The sequence below is a fragment of the Oncorhynchus mykiss genome, chromosome 7, assembly GCF_057628025.1.
Source record: "Oncorhynchus mykiss isolate SJ-2025 chromosome 7, ASM5762802v1, whole genome shotgun sequence".
Lineage (NCBI taxonomy): Eukaryota > Metazoa > Chordata > Actinopteri > Salmoniformes > Salmonidae > Oncorhynchus > Oncorhynchus mykiss.
Genome location: NC_143028.1, coordinates 44,893,265 through 44,906,372, shown reverse-complemented (window position 1 = coordinate 44,906,372; position 13,108 = coordinate 44,893,265). Strand labels below are relative to the sequence as shown.

General features: G+C 43.2%; 2 pseudogenes; both read left to right on the top strand.

Annotated features, from left to right (window-relative positions):
• The window catches only part of LOC149982557 (mitochondrial S-adenosylmethionine carrier protein-like), an 83,742-nt pseudogene that overhangs the window by 11,914 nt on the left and 58,720 nt on the right, over positions 1-13,108 (top strand).
• Positions 8,940-10,355, top strand: LOC110528963 (complement C3 pseudogene; annotated as a pseudogene).

Below are 13,108 nucleotides of genomic sequence, written 5' to 3'. Positions count from 1 at the left end.
TCTGAGACAGGATTGTGTCGAGGCACAGATCTGGGGAAGGGTAGAAAAAAAATTCTGCAGCATTGAAGGTCCCCAAGAACACAGTGGCCTCACAGTGGCATCATTCTTAAATTGAAGAAGTTTGGAAATAATTAGGAAGCTGATGGTTGGTATGTGGAATTGGAGACAAGTGGGAGTGGAGTTGCTGTGGAGAGAGAGAATGATGGTTGAGGGACAGCTATTGGGGAACAGTGGGGGGATCTTGGAGGGTTCGGGTTTCACAAGATTCTGATCATGAAAAAGGGAAAAAAAAGGAAAAAAGGGGGAAAAAAGGAAACTATGACTTGTATTTTATATCATTATCATGCACACGCACCCTCACACATAAGGATGGCTCTGTTGCGGAAAGACTGATACATGTTTGATAGTGACTTGATGCTGTATTGTTTGTCCTTCATGTTCCAATACTTTAATGTTACACCTTCCTTGTGTTTTTTTGTAATAAATAATAAAAAGTAATAATAATAATAATAATAAAAGACTTCCTAGAGCTGGCTGCCTGGCCAAACTAAGCAATAGGGGGAGAAGAGCCTTGGTCAGGGAGGTGACCAAGAACTCGATGGTCACTCTGACAGAGCTCTAGAGTTCCTCTGTGGAGATGGGAGAACCTTCCAGAACGACAACCATCTCTGCAGCAATTCACCAATCAGGCCTTTATGGTAGGGTAGAGTGGCCAGACGGAAGCCACTCTTCAGTAAAAGGTCAATGACAGCCCGCTTGGAGATTGCCAAAACGCACCTAAAAACTCCCAGACCATGAGAAACAAGTTCTCTGATCTGATGAAACCAATATGGAACTCTTTGGCCTGAATGCCAAGCATCACGTCTGGAGGAAACTTGGCACCATCCCTACGGTGAAGCATGGTGGTGGCATGTTTTCAGCGGTAGGGACTGGGAAACTTGTCAGAATTGATGCAAAGATAAGCAAAGCAAAGTACAGAGAGATACTTGATGAAAACCTTCCAGAGCGCTCAGGACCTCAGACTGGGGCGAAGGTTTACCTTCCAACAGGACAACGAGCCTAAGCACACAGCCAAGACAACGCAGGAGTGGCTTCGGGACAAATCTCTGAATGTCCTAGAGTGGCCCAGCCAGAGCCCGGACTTGAACCTGATCGAACATCTGTGGAGAGACCTGAAAATAGCTGTGCAGCATTGCTCCCTATTCAATCTGACAGACCTTGAGAGGATCTGCATAGAATAATGGAAACATCTCCCCAAGTACAAGTGTGCCAAGCTTGTAGCGTTATACCCAAGAAGACTTGATGCTGTATTTGCTGCTAAAGGTGCTTCAACAAAGTACTGAGTCAAGGGTCTGAAGACTTAAGTAAATGTGATATTTCTGTTTTTTTGTTTTAATAAATTACCAAACATTTCTAAAAACCTGTTTTTGCTTTGTTATTATGGGATATTGTGTGTAGATTGATGAGGGGGAAAACTATTAAATTAATTTTAGAATAAGACGGTAACGTAACAAAATGTGAAAATTCAAGGGGTCTGAATACTTTCCGCAGACACCGTAGATATTCCTCTTGTCCAGATGGAATAGGGCAGTGTGCAGTGTGATGGTGATTGCATCGTCTGTGGATCTATTGGGAGCTGTATGCAAATTGAAGGGGGTCTAGGGTGTCATTTAAGGTGGAGGTGATATGATCCTTAACTAGCCCCTCAAAGAACTTAATGACAACAGAAGTGAATACTACAGGGCGATAGTTATTTAGTTCAGTTACCTTTGATTTCTTTGTTACAGGAACAGTGGTGGACATCTTGAGGAAAGTGGGAATAGCAGACTGGTAGAGGGAGAGATTGAATATGCCCGTAAACGCTCCAGCCAGCTGGTCTGTGCATGCTCTGAGGACGCGGCTAGCGATGCTGTCTGGGCCGGCAGTCTTGCGACTGTTAACACGCTTAAGTGTCTCTCTCACGTCGGCCACGGAGAACGAGAGCCCACAGCAACACTTTGGAAACACTGTGTTATCTTCAAAGCGGGTGAAGAAGGTGTTTAGCTTGTCCGGGACTAAGAAGTCGGTGACGGCAACGTGGCTGGTTTTCCCTTTGTAATCCATGATTGTCCGGAGTCCCTGCCACAAATGTCTCGTGCTTGAGCAGTTGAATTGCGACTCCACTTTGTTTCTGCATCAAGTCAACTTTTATTGCCTTACAGAGGGCATAACTGCACTGTTTGTATTTAACCTTATTCCCAGTCACCTTGCCGTGGTTAAATGCGATGGTTCGCACTTTCAGTTTTGCGCTAATACTGAAATCTGTCCACGGTTTTGGTTAGGGTAGGTTTTATTAATAGCCACAGTGGGAACAACATCCCCTATACAATTCCTGATGAACTCAGTCTCCTTGTCCATGTACAGTCGTGGCCAAAAGTTTTGAGAATGACACAAATATTAATTTTCACATAGTCTGCTGCCTCAGTTTGTATGATGGCAATTTGCATATACACTAGAATGTTATAAAGAGTGATCAGATGAATTGCAATTAATTGCAAAGTCCCTCTTTGCCATGCAAATGAACTGAATCCCCAAAAAACATTTCCACTGCATTTCAGCCCTGTCACAAAAGGACCAGCTGACATCATGTCAGTGATTCTCTCATTAACACAGGTGTGAGTGTTGACGAGGACCAGGCTGGAGATCCCTCTGTCATGCTGATTGAGTTCGAATAACAGACTGGAAGCTTCAAAAGGATTGGAATCATTTGTCTTCCTCTGTCAACCACGGTTACCTGCAAGGAAACACGTGCCGCCATCATTGCTTTGCACATAAAAGGGCTTCACAGGCAAGGATATTGCTGCCAGTAAGATTGCACCTAAATCAACCATTTATCAGATCACCAAGAACTTCAAGGAGAGCGGTTCAATTGTTGTGAAGAAGGCTTAAGGGCACCCAAGAAAGTCCAGCAAGCGCCAGGACCGTCTCCTAAAGTTGATTCAGCTGCGGGATCGGGGCACCACCAGTACAGAGCTTGCTCAGGAATGGCAGCAGGCAGGTGTGAGTGAATCTGCACGCACAGTGAGGCAAAGACTTTTGGAGGATGGCCTGATGTCAAGAAGGGCAACAAATAAGCCACTTCACAGGAAAAACATCAGGGACAGACTGATATTCTGCAAAAGGTCCAGGGATTGGACTGCTGAGGACCGGGATTAAGTCATTTTCTCTGATGAATCCCCTTTCCGATTGTTTGGGGCATTCGGAGAAGACAAGGTGAGCGCAACCATCAGTCCTGTGTCATGCCAACAGTAAAGCATTCTGAGACCATTCATGTGTGGGGTTGCTTCTCAGCCAAGGGAGTGGGCTCACACACAATTTTTTCCTAAGAACACAGCCATGAATAAAGAACGGTACCAACACATCCTCCGAGAGCAACTTCTCCCAACCATCCATGAACAGTTTGGTGACGCACAATGCACCTTGCCATAAAGCAAAAGTGATAACTAAGTTGCTCGGGGAACAAAACATTGATATTTTGGGTCCATGGCCAGGAAACTCCCCAGACCTTAATCCCATTGAGAACTTGTGGTCAATCCTCAAGAGGTGGGTGGACAAACAATATGCAATAATGGGCTGCCATCAATCAGGATGTGGCCCAGAAGTTAATTGACAGCATGCCAGGGCGGATTGCAGAGGTCTTGAAAAAGAAGAGTCAATTCTGCAAATATTGACTCTTTGCATCAACTTCATGTAATTGTCAATAAAAGCCTTTGACACTTATGAAATGCTTGTAATTATACTTCAGTATTCCATAGGAACATATGACAAAAATATCTAAAGACACTGAAGCAGCAAACTTTGTGAAAATGTATATTTGTGTCATTCTCAAAACTTTTGGCCATGACTGTATACGTCAATGTTATTCTCAGAGGCAACCTGGAACATTTCCCAGTCAGCGTGATCAAAACAATCTTGAAGCATGGATTCTGATAGATCAGACCAGCGTTGAATAGATTTTAGCACGGATACTTCATGTTTGAGTTCCTGTCTATAGGAAGGGAGGAGCAGAATGGAGTCGTGATCTGTTTTGCCGAATGGAGGGTGGGGGGGGGGGGCCTTATAGGCATCCCAGAAGTTGGAGTAGCAGTGGTCGAATGTTTTAGCAGTGCGAGTACTGCAGTCAATGTGTTGATAGAACTTCAGTTGAATTTTCCTCAAATTTGCTTTGTTAAAATCCCCAGCTGCAATAAATGCGGTCTCAGGATATATGGTTTCGAGTTTGCATAAAGTCCAGTGAAGTTCTTTGAGGGCCGTCTTGGTATCAGCTTGAGGGGGAATATACACGGCTGTGACTATAACCGGAGAATTATCTTGTGAGGTAATACGGTCGGCATTTGATTGTGAGGTACTCTAGGGCAGGTGAACAAAAGGACTTTATCACAATCATACCATGAGTAGTTAATCATGAAACATAAACCTCTGCCTTTCTTATGCCCGTGGAGAGTTCTTTATTTCTGTCAATGTACTGGGAACCCAGCTGGCTGTATGGAAGGGGACTTTCTATCCGGAGAGATATACAGTGGGGCAAAAAAGTATTTAGTCAGCCACGAATTGTGCAAGTTCTCCCACTTAAAAATATGAGAGAGGCCTGTAATTTTAATCATAGGTACACTTCAACTATGACAGACAAAATGAGGAAAAGAATCCAGAAAATCACATTGTAGGATTTTTAATTAATTTGCAAATTATGGTGGAAAATTAGTATTTGGTCAATAACAAAATAACACTTACCTTTGATGATCTTCATCAGAATGCACTCACAGGAATCCCAGTTCCACAATAAATGTTTGTTTTGTTCGATAAAGTCCATAATTTATGTGCAAATACCTCCTTTTGTTTGTGCGTTTAGTTCACAAATCATGAGGTGCGGGCACGTCCAGGCGAAAGTTCAGACGAAAAGTCCAAAAAGTGATATTACAGTTCGTAGAAACATGTCAAACGATGTATAGAATCAATCTTTAGGATGTTTTTATCATAAATCTTCAATCATGTTTCAACCGGACAATTCCTTTGTCTTTAGAAATGCAATGGAATGCAGGTCGCTCTCACAGCCACGCGCGTGACCAGCTCATGGCCTTCTGCCAGACACCTGATTGAAACAGCTCTTATTTGCTCCCCCTTCACAGTAGAAGCCTGAAACAACATTCTAAAGACTGTTGACATCTAGTGGAAGCCTTAGGAAGTGCAATAGACACTGTATATTGGATAGGCAATGAGTTGGAAAACTACAAACCTCAGATTTCCCACTTCCTGGTTGGATTTTTCCTCAGATTTTGCCTGCCATATGAGTTCTGTTATACTCACAGACATCATTCAAACAGCTTTAGAAACTAAAGAGTGTTTCCTATCCACATATACTAATAATATGCATATCTTAGCTTCTGGGCCTGAGTAGCAGGCAGTTTACTCTGGGCACTTTTTTCATCCGAATGTGAAAATTCTGCCCCCTATCCCAAACAGGGATTTACCCCCAAGCCATAAGACTGCTGAACAATGAATCAAATGGCCACCGCACTATTACATTCAACCCCCCTCCCCTCTATTTGTCTTGTACATTGCTGCTACTCGCTGTTTATTATCTATGCATAGTCATGTCACCCCTGCCTACATGTACAAATTACCCCAACTAACCTGTACCCCCGCATACTGACTCGGTACCGGTACACCCTGTGTATAGCCTCATTATAGTTATTTTCAATTTTTCTAAATTCCCTGTTTTCTCCACAATCCAATTGTTAGTTACAGTCTTGTCTCATCGCTGCAATTCCCGAGCGGACTCGGGAGAGGCGAAGGTCTAGAGCCGTGCATCCTCTGAAACACAACCCAACAAAGCCGCACTGGTTCTTGACACAAACCCCACTTAACCCAGAAGCCAGCTACACCATACACCTGGCGACCATGTCAGCGTGCACTGTGCCCGGCCCGCCACAGGAGTCGCAATGGGACAAGGACATCCCTACATTGATATGTACAGACCGACTTAACTTACTTACTCATTAAAAGATTATTACTATTTGTGCTTTTTTAACAATAACCCCTTTAAATGTGCATAAAAGCACCAAAATCTTCAATAGGAAATAACTACTAGCTAGCTAGTTAGATAAGTAAGCTCTCTGGACAAGATCTGGACCATAGCTTAAAAAAAAAAAAGTTTAACCTTTATTTAACTGGGCAAGTCAGTTATGAACAAATTCTTATTCACAATGACGGCTTACCCCGGCCAAAAACTGCTAGTGCAGACCAGAGCTAGACCAGAGCTAGTCAGACTTCTACTAGCTAGCTACTAGTTATGTCCTGGACCAGAGATAGTTAGTGGAGACGAGAGCTAGACCAGAGCTAGTGCAGACCAGAGCTAGCTACTAGCTTCGCCCTGGACTTTAGCACTGGTCTTGCTCTTGTCCAGGGCTTAGCTATTAGCTAGCTCACTCTGGCCTAGCTGTGATCTAGCTCTGGTCCAACTCTGGTCCAGGGCATAGCTAGTAAACTGTTGTCTTGCTCTGGTCCAGGGCGTAGCTAGTAGCTTGCTAGCTCTGATCTGCACAAGCTCTGGTTCAGCTCTGGTCCAGGGCATAGCTCGTAGCGAGCTAGTTCTGGTCTGCACTAGCTCTGGTCTAGCTCTGGTCCGCACTTACTTGCTCTGATCAAGGGTGTAGCTACCTCATCCCTGTCCTATGGTTCCTGTGCAGGATTGTTTAACTTCTTGTGACTATCAAACCCGTATCCGGGAGCGTAATCATAGCCTCAAGCTCATTACCATAACGCAACGTTAACTATTCATGAAAATCGCAAATGAAATTAAAGAAATATATTCACTCACAAGCTTAGCCTTTTGTTAACAACACTGTCATCTCAGATTTTAAAAATATGCTTTTCAACCATAGCTACACAAGCATTTGTGTAAGAGTATTGATAGCCTAGCATAGCATTAAGCCTAGCATTCAGCAGGCAAGATTTTCACAAAAACAAGAAAAGCATTCAAATAAAATAATTTACCTTTGAAGAACTTCGGATGTTTTCAATGACGAGACTCTCAGTTAGATAGCAAATGTTCATTTTTCCCAAAAAGATTACTTGTGTAGGAGAAATCGCTCCGTTTTTTTTCTACAACGCTGAACTTTTTCCCAAATTAACTCCATAATATCGACAGAAACATGGCAAACATTGTTTAGAATCAATCCTCAGGGTGTTTTTCACATATCTATTCGATGATAAATCATTCGTGGCAGTTGGGTTTCTCCTCGGAAGCAAACGGAAAAATACTGGAGCTGGAGATTACACAATAATTGCGACGGAGGACACCAAGCGACCACCTGGTAGATGTAGTGTAAAATGGTCAATCTTCCAATGATATGCCTACAAATACGTTTTACAAATAGTTTAAAGTGGCTAGTGATGCATGTATTACATAAAGATGCAGTAGATGATATAGAGTACAGTATATGCATATACATATGAGATGAGCAATGTAGGGTATGTAAACATTATATTAAGTAGCATTGTTTAAAGTGGCTAGTGATATATTTTACATCAATTTCCATCAATTGTGAGACTCATTGTGAGATACAGTACACAGAGTTCTAAATGGCGTTTAGGGTTTAGCTGTTGTTTTGACAGTGACTATATCATGAGCTGCTGACCTGTCTTGAAACCAACTGTGTACAGTCGGAAGTTTACATACACCTTATCCAAATACATTTAAACTCCGTTTTTCAAAATTCCTGACATTTAATCCTAGTAACAATTCCCTGCTTTTGGTCAGTTAGGATCACCACTTTATTTTAAGAATGTGAAATGTCCGAATAATAGTAGAGGGAATAAATTATTTCAGCTTTTATTTCTTTCATCACATTCCCAGTGGGTCAGACGTTTACATGCACTCAATTAGTATTTAGTAGCATTGCCTTTAAATAGTTTAACTTGGGTCAAACATCTCAGGTAGCCTTCCACAAGCTTCCCCACAATAAGTTGGGTGAATTTTGGCCCATTCCTCCTGACAGAGCTGGTGCAACTGAGTCAGGTTTGTAGGCCTCAGTGCTCGCACACGCTTTTTCAGTTCTGCCCGAAAATTCTCTAAAGGATTGAAGTAGGGCTTTGTGATGGCCACTCCAATACCTTGACTTTGCTGTCCTTAAGCCATTTTGCCACAACTTTGGAAGTATGCTTGGGGTCATTGTCCATTTGGAAGACCCATTTGCGAGCAAGCTTTAACTTCCTGACTGATGTCTTATGATGTTGCTTCAATATATCCACCTAATTGTCCTTCCTCATGATGTCATCTATTTTGTGAAGTGCACCAGTCCCTCCTGCAGCAAAGCACCCCCACAACATGATCCTGCAACCCCCGTGCTTCACGGTTTGGATGGTCTTCTCCGGCTTGCAAGCCTCCCCCTTTTTCCTCCAAACATAACGATGGTTATTTTGGCCAAACAGTTCTATTTTTGCTTCATCAGACCAGAGGACATTTCTCCAAAAAGTACAATCTTTGTCCCCATGTGCAGTTGCAAACTGTAGTCTGGCTTTTTTAATGGCAGTTTTAGAGCAGTGGCTTCTTCCTTGCTGAGCGGCCTTTCCGGTTTTATAGGACTCATTTTACTGTGGATGTAGACACTTTTGTACGTGCATCTTCACAAGGTTTTTTGCGTTCTGGGATTGATTTGCAATTTTCGCACCAAAGTACATTCATCTCTAGGAGACAGAAGGCGTCCCCTTCCTGAGCTGTATGACAGCTGTGTGGTCCCATGGTGTTTATACTTGCGTACTATTGTTTGTACAGATGGACGTGGTACCTTCAGGCATTTGGAAATTGCTCTCAAGGATGAACCAGACTTGTGGAGGTCTACAAAAAAAAATTCTGAGGTAAATATAATGGCCCCTACACTGCCTGGGTCAGCAGAAAGAGCAGCACCTGGATGACAGTGTATGTAGCGAAGGTGTTTGCCATGTCCAGTACTCTGATCAGTGTTCTGGAGAAAGTGCTCTGTAGTACAGCCAAGTGGCTGATCCTGCACACACAACAGCCTGATGGCATCTTCAGTGAGTTTGCTCCGGTCATTCATGCAGAGATAACAGGTAACATGAGGGGGTCGGACATTGACACCTCAATGACAGCCTTCGTTCTCATCGCCATGCAAGAGGCAAGCTCACTGTGTGAGCAGTCTGTCAACAGCCTTCCAGTCAGTATGATTAAGGCAGTAACGTACTTGGAGAGGCATCTGGCCACCCTAAATAACCCCTATGCTGTAGCTATGACCTCCTATGCTCTGGCAAATGCAGGAAAACTCAACAAGGAGACCCTACTGAAGTTTGCATCTCCACAGCTGGACCACTGGCCAGTACCTGATGGTAATCAGTACACGCTGGAGGCCACATTGTACGCCCTGCTGGCCTTGGTCAAGGTGAAGGCTATCGAAGAGGCCGGCCACATTGTCAAGTGGCTCAACACGCAGAATAAGGTGGGAGGGGGATACGGATCCACACAGTCCACCATCATGGTGTTCCAGGCTGTGGCTGAGTATTGGAGCAACGTGAAGGAACGAAAGGACATTGACCTGAACATCCACATAGAAGTGGCCGACAGAGCATCAGTTGCCAAGTGGGCCATTAACAACAAGAACCAGATCCTCAGTCATAATGACAAGGTCAACGCCATAGACAAGAACCTGACAGTAAAAAGCCTCAGGAAATATTGAGGCGACTGTGTCGGTGGTGAAGCTGTAAAATGCCCAGCCAGAGGAAAAGGGCAGTGACCTCTCTCTCACCCTCACTAAGATGGACAAAACAAGCCAACGAGGATGCCAACGAGTTGTTCATGCTCACTATTCAGATGGTTCATCGTAACTTGGAGAGACGCAACATTTTCTGTCCTGGACATCGGCATGCTGACAGGCTTCATTGTAGATGCAGACAATCTGAAAAAGTTGCCAGAGGGGAGGATGCACTACGTAGATACATTTGAGAGGGATAAAGTTCTGTCTGAAAGAGGCTCTCTCTATAAGGGCACAGGGTGAGACCTACAGGCAGACACAGGAGGCAGATGGACCTACAGGCAGACACAGGAGGCAGAGTCTCTTATATGTATTAGCATCCAAGGGGCAGGCAAGAGAATGGTCATGGACAGGCAAAAAGATCATAACAAGGTCAGAGTCCAGTAGGTACAGAGTGCCCGGCAGGCTGGTGGTCAGGCAGGCAGTATGGTCAGGCAGGCGGGTTCAGAGTCAGGGCAGGCAGTATGGTCAAAACCGGGAGGACTAGCAAAAGAGATAAGAAAAAGCAGAAGCACGGGAAAAACACACTGGTTGACTTGACAAGACGAACAGGCACAGAGAGACAGGAAACACATGGATAAATACAACAGGGGAAATAAGCGACACCTGTTGGGGGTGAAGACAATGACAAGGACAGGTGAAACAGATCAGGGTGTGCCACTCTCATCCTATATCTGGAGTAAGGTATCCCATAAGCTAGCAGACAAAATATATTTTGAGATCCACAGTTCTAAAGCCAGCTGCCGTCTCTGTATACGAGTACTACAATCAGAAGGACTGTGTGAAGTTCTACCACCTACAGAGGGAGGACGGTACCCCGAGCAGACTGTCTCTCGGAGACGTGTATGTTTGCTGAAGAGTGCTGCAGTATGCAGAAGAAAGAGTGGGTGAACACGGACTGCTGCAGTACAAATACGATCTAGGAAAACAGACATGGATAGAGGACTGGCCCTCACAATCAGACTGCCAGTCCAGAGACGACAGAGAAGTCTGTCTAGGAGGAGTTTCTGTCTATAGAGGAGTTTCTCAACCAGATCACGACCTTCGGTTGCCCTGTCTAGTTTCTCTTCTTGTTTTGTTATATTTCCATTTTCGTAACATTGCAATCCAAGTTATTTGTGTTCACCAAACGTACAGCAGGCAGTCAGTAAGCTACTCACTGTGCCCTATTATAACTCATTTGAACACAACAAATACAGTTGGAGTGTGACCACTTGGAATATATTCTGTCAGAAAATGACCAGTTAATTATGTACACTGTGCATTGTGCATAATAAAACCATTTGGAGAAATAAATTTTTTTACATAAATCTTAGTGTAGCTGAGTGTAGCTGAAACAGACTGACTCAACTTAGATTGTTTGTCAAAAAACATATGATATTTGTACTTTTTGAGCTATAACCATTTACATTTGCATAAAAGCTCCATAGACATCAAAGGCAAATTGTGGAATCACCACTGCTAATGATCCGTTACAGCTACAAACACCAACCCAACGTTGAAATGTGCAGTCTGACTCAACGTACAGTGGCTTGCGAAAGTATTCACCCCCATTTTTCCTATTTTGTTGCCTTACAACCTGGAATTAAAATAGATTTTGGGGGGGGGGGGGGTTGTATCATTTGATTTACACAACATGCCTACCACTTTGAAGATGCAAAATATTTGTTATTGTGATGCAAAGAAGAAATAAGACAAAAAAACGGAAAACTTGAGCGTGCATAACTATTCACCCTCACCCCAAAGTCAATACTTTGAAGAGCCGCCTTTTGCAGCAATTACAGCCGCAAGTCTTGGGGTATGTCTCTATGAGCTTGGAACATCTAGCCACTGGGATTTTTGTCCATTCTTCAAGGCAAAACAGCTCCAGCTCCTTCAAGTTGGATAGGTTCCACTGGTGTACAGCAATATTTAAGTCATACCACAGATTCTCAATTGGAGTGGGCTTTGGACTAGGCCATTCCAAGACATTTAAATGTTTCCCCTTAAACCACTTGAGTGTTGCTTTAGCAGTATGCTTAGGATCATTGTCCTGCTGGAAGATGACCAGAGCACCTTCTTCCATATGTTTGGGGAGACTCCCACATGCCTTTCGGCGAACACCAAACATGTTTGCTTATTTTTTTCTTTAAGCAATGGCTTTTTTTCTGGCCACTCTTCCATAAAGCCCAGCTCTGTGGAGTGTACTGCTTAAAGTAGTCCTATGGACAGATACTCCAATCTCTGCTCTGGAGCTTTGCAGCTCCTTCAGGGTTATCTTTCTTCTCTTCGTTGTCTCTCTGATCAATGCCCTCCATGCCGGGTCCATGAGTTTGGGTGGGCGGCCCTCTCTTGGCAGGTTTGTTGTGGTGCCATATTTTTTCAATATTTTAATAATGGATTTAATGGTGCTCCGTGGGATGTTTACAGATATTTTTTTATAACCCAACCCTGATCTGTACTTCTCCACAACTTTGTCCCTGAACTGTTTGGATAGCTCCTTATTCTTCTTGGTGCCGCTTGCTTGGTGGTGCCCCTTGCTAGTAGTGTTGTAGTGTAGTGTTGCAGACTCTGTGGCCTTTCAGAACAGGTGTGTATATATACTGAGATCATGCGACAGATCATTTCACACTTAGATTGCACACTGGTGGACTTTATTTAACTAATTATGTGACTTCTGAAGGTAATTGTTTGCACCAGATCTTATTTAGGGGCTTCATAGCAAAGGGGGTGAATACATATATACACACCACTTTTCCGATTTATTTTTTAAACATTTTTTTAAACAAGTCATTTTTAAATCTCACTTCACAAATGTGGACTATTTTGTGTATGTCCATTACATGAAATCCAAATAAATTCATTTAAATTACAGGTTGTAATGCAACAAAATAGGAAAATCGCCAAGGGGGATGAATACTTTGCAAGGCACTGTAGATTGCTTCAACACAGCTTTTCGATACTTTTCATACTTTATAAACAAATGAACTTATTCATGAAATTCTGACTTCAACATTTTAAACTGAAATCACTGCCACAGAATTTTCAGAATGTTCAAACTAAAACATTTAGAGAGCTTGGAAACACATTAAATGGCTTATGATAATATCCTATTACTCTAGCCCACTAACCCACTATAATAACTCCACACCTTCAATCCACCCACAAATAGGTATGGGCTCTATTTTAACAAACCTAACACAATGTTAAATCTAAGCCAGGCGGTAGCACTATAGGATCATTGGTGTGTTAGAAATAGTTTTGCTATTTTCACTATCACAGTTATCGGCGCATGCCCTGGTGCGAAAGGGCTGGGTTTTGATGAA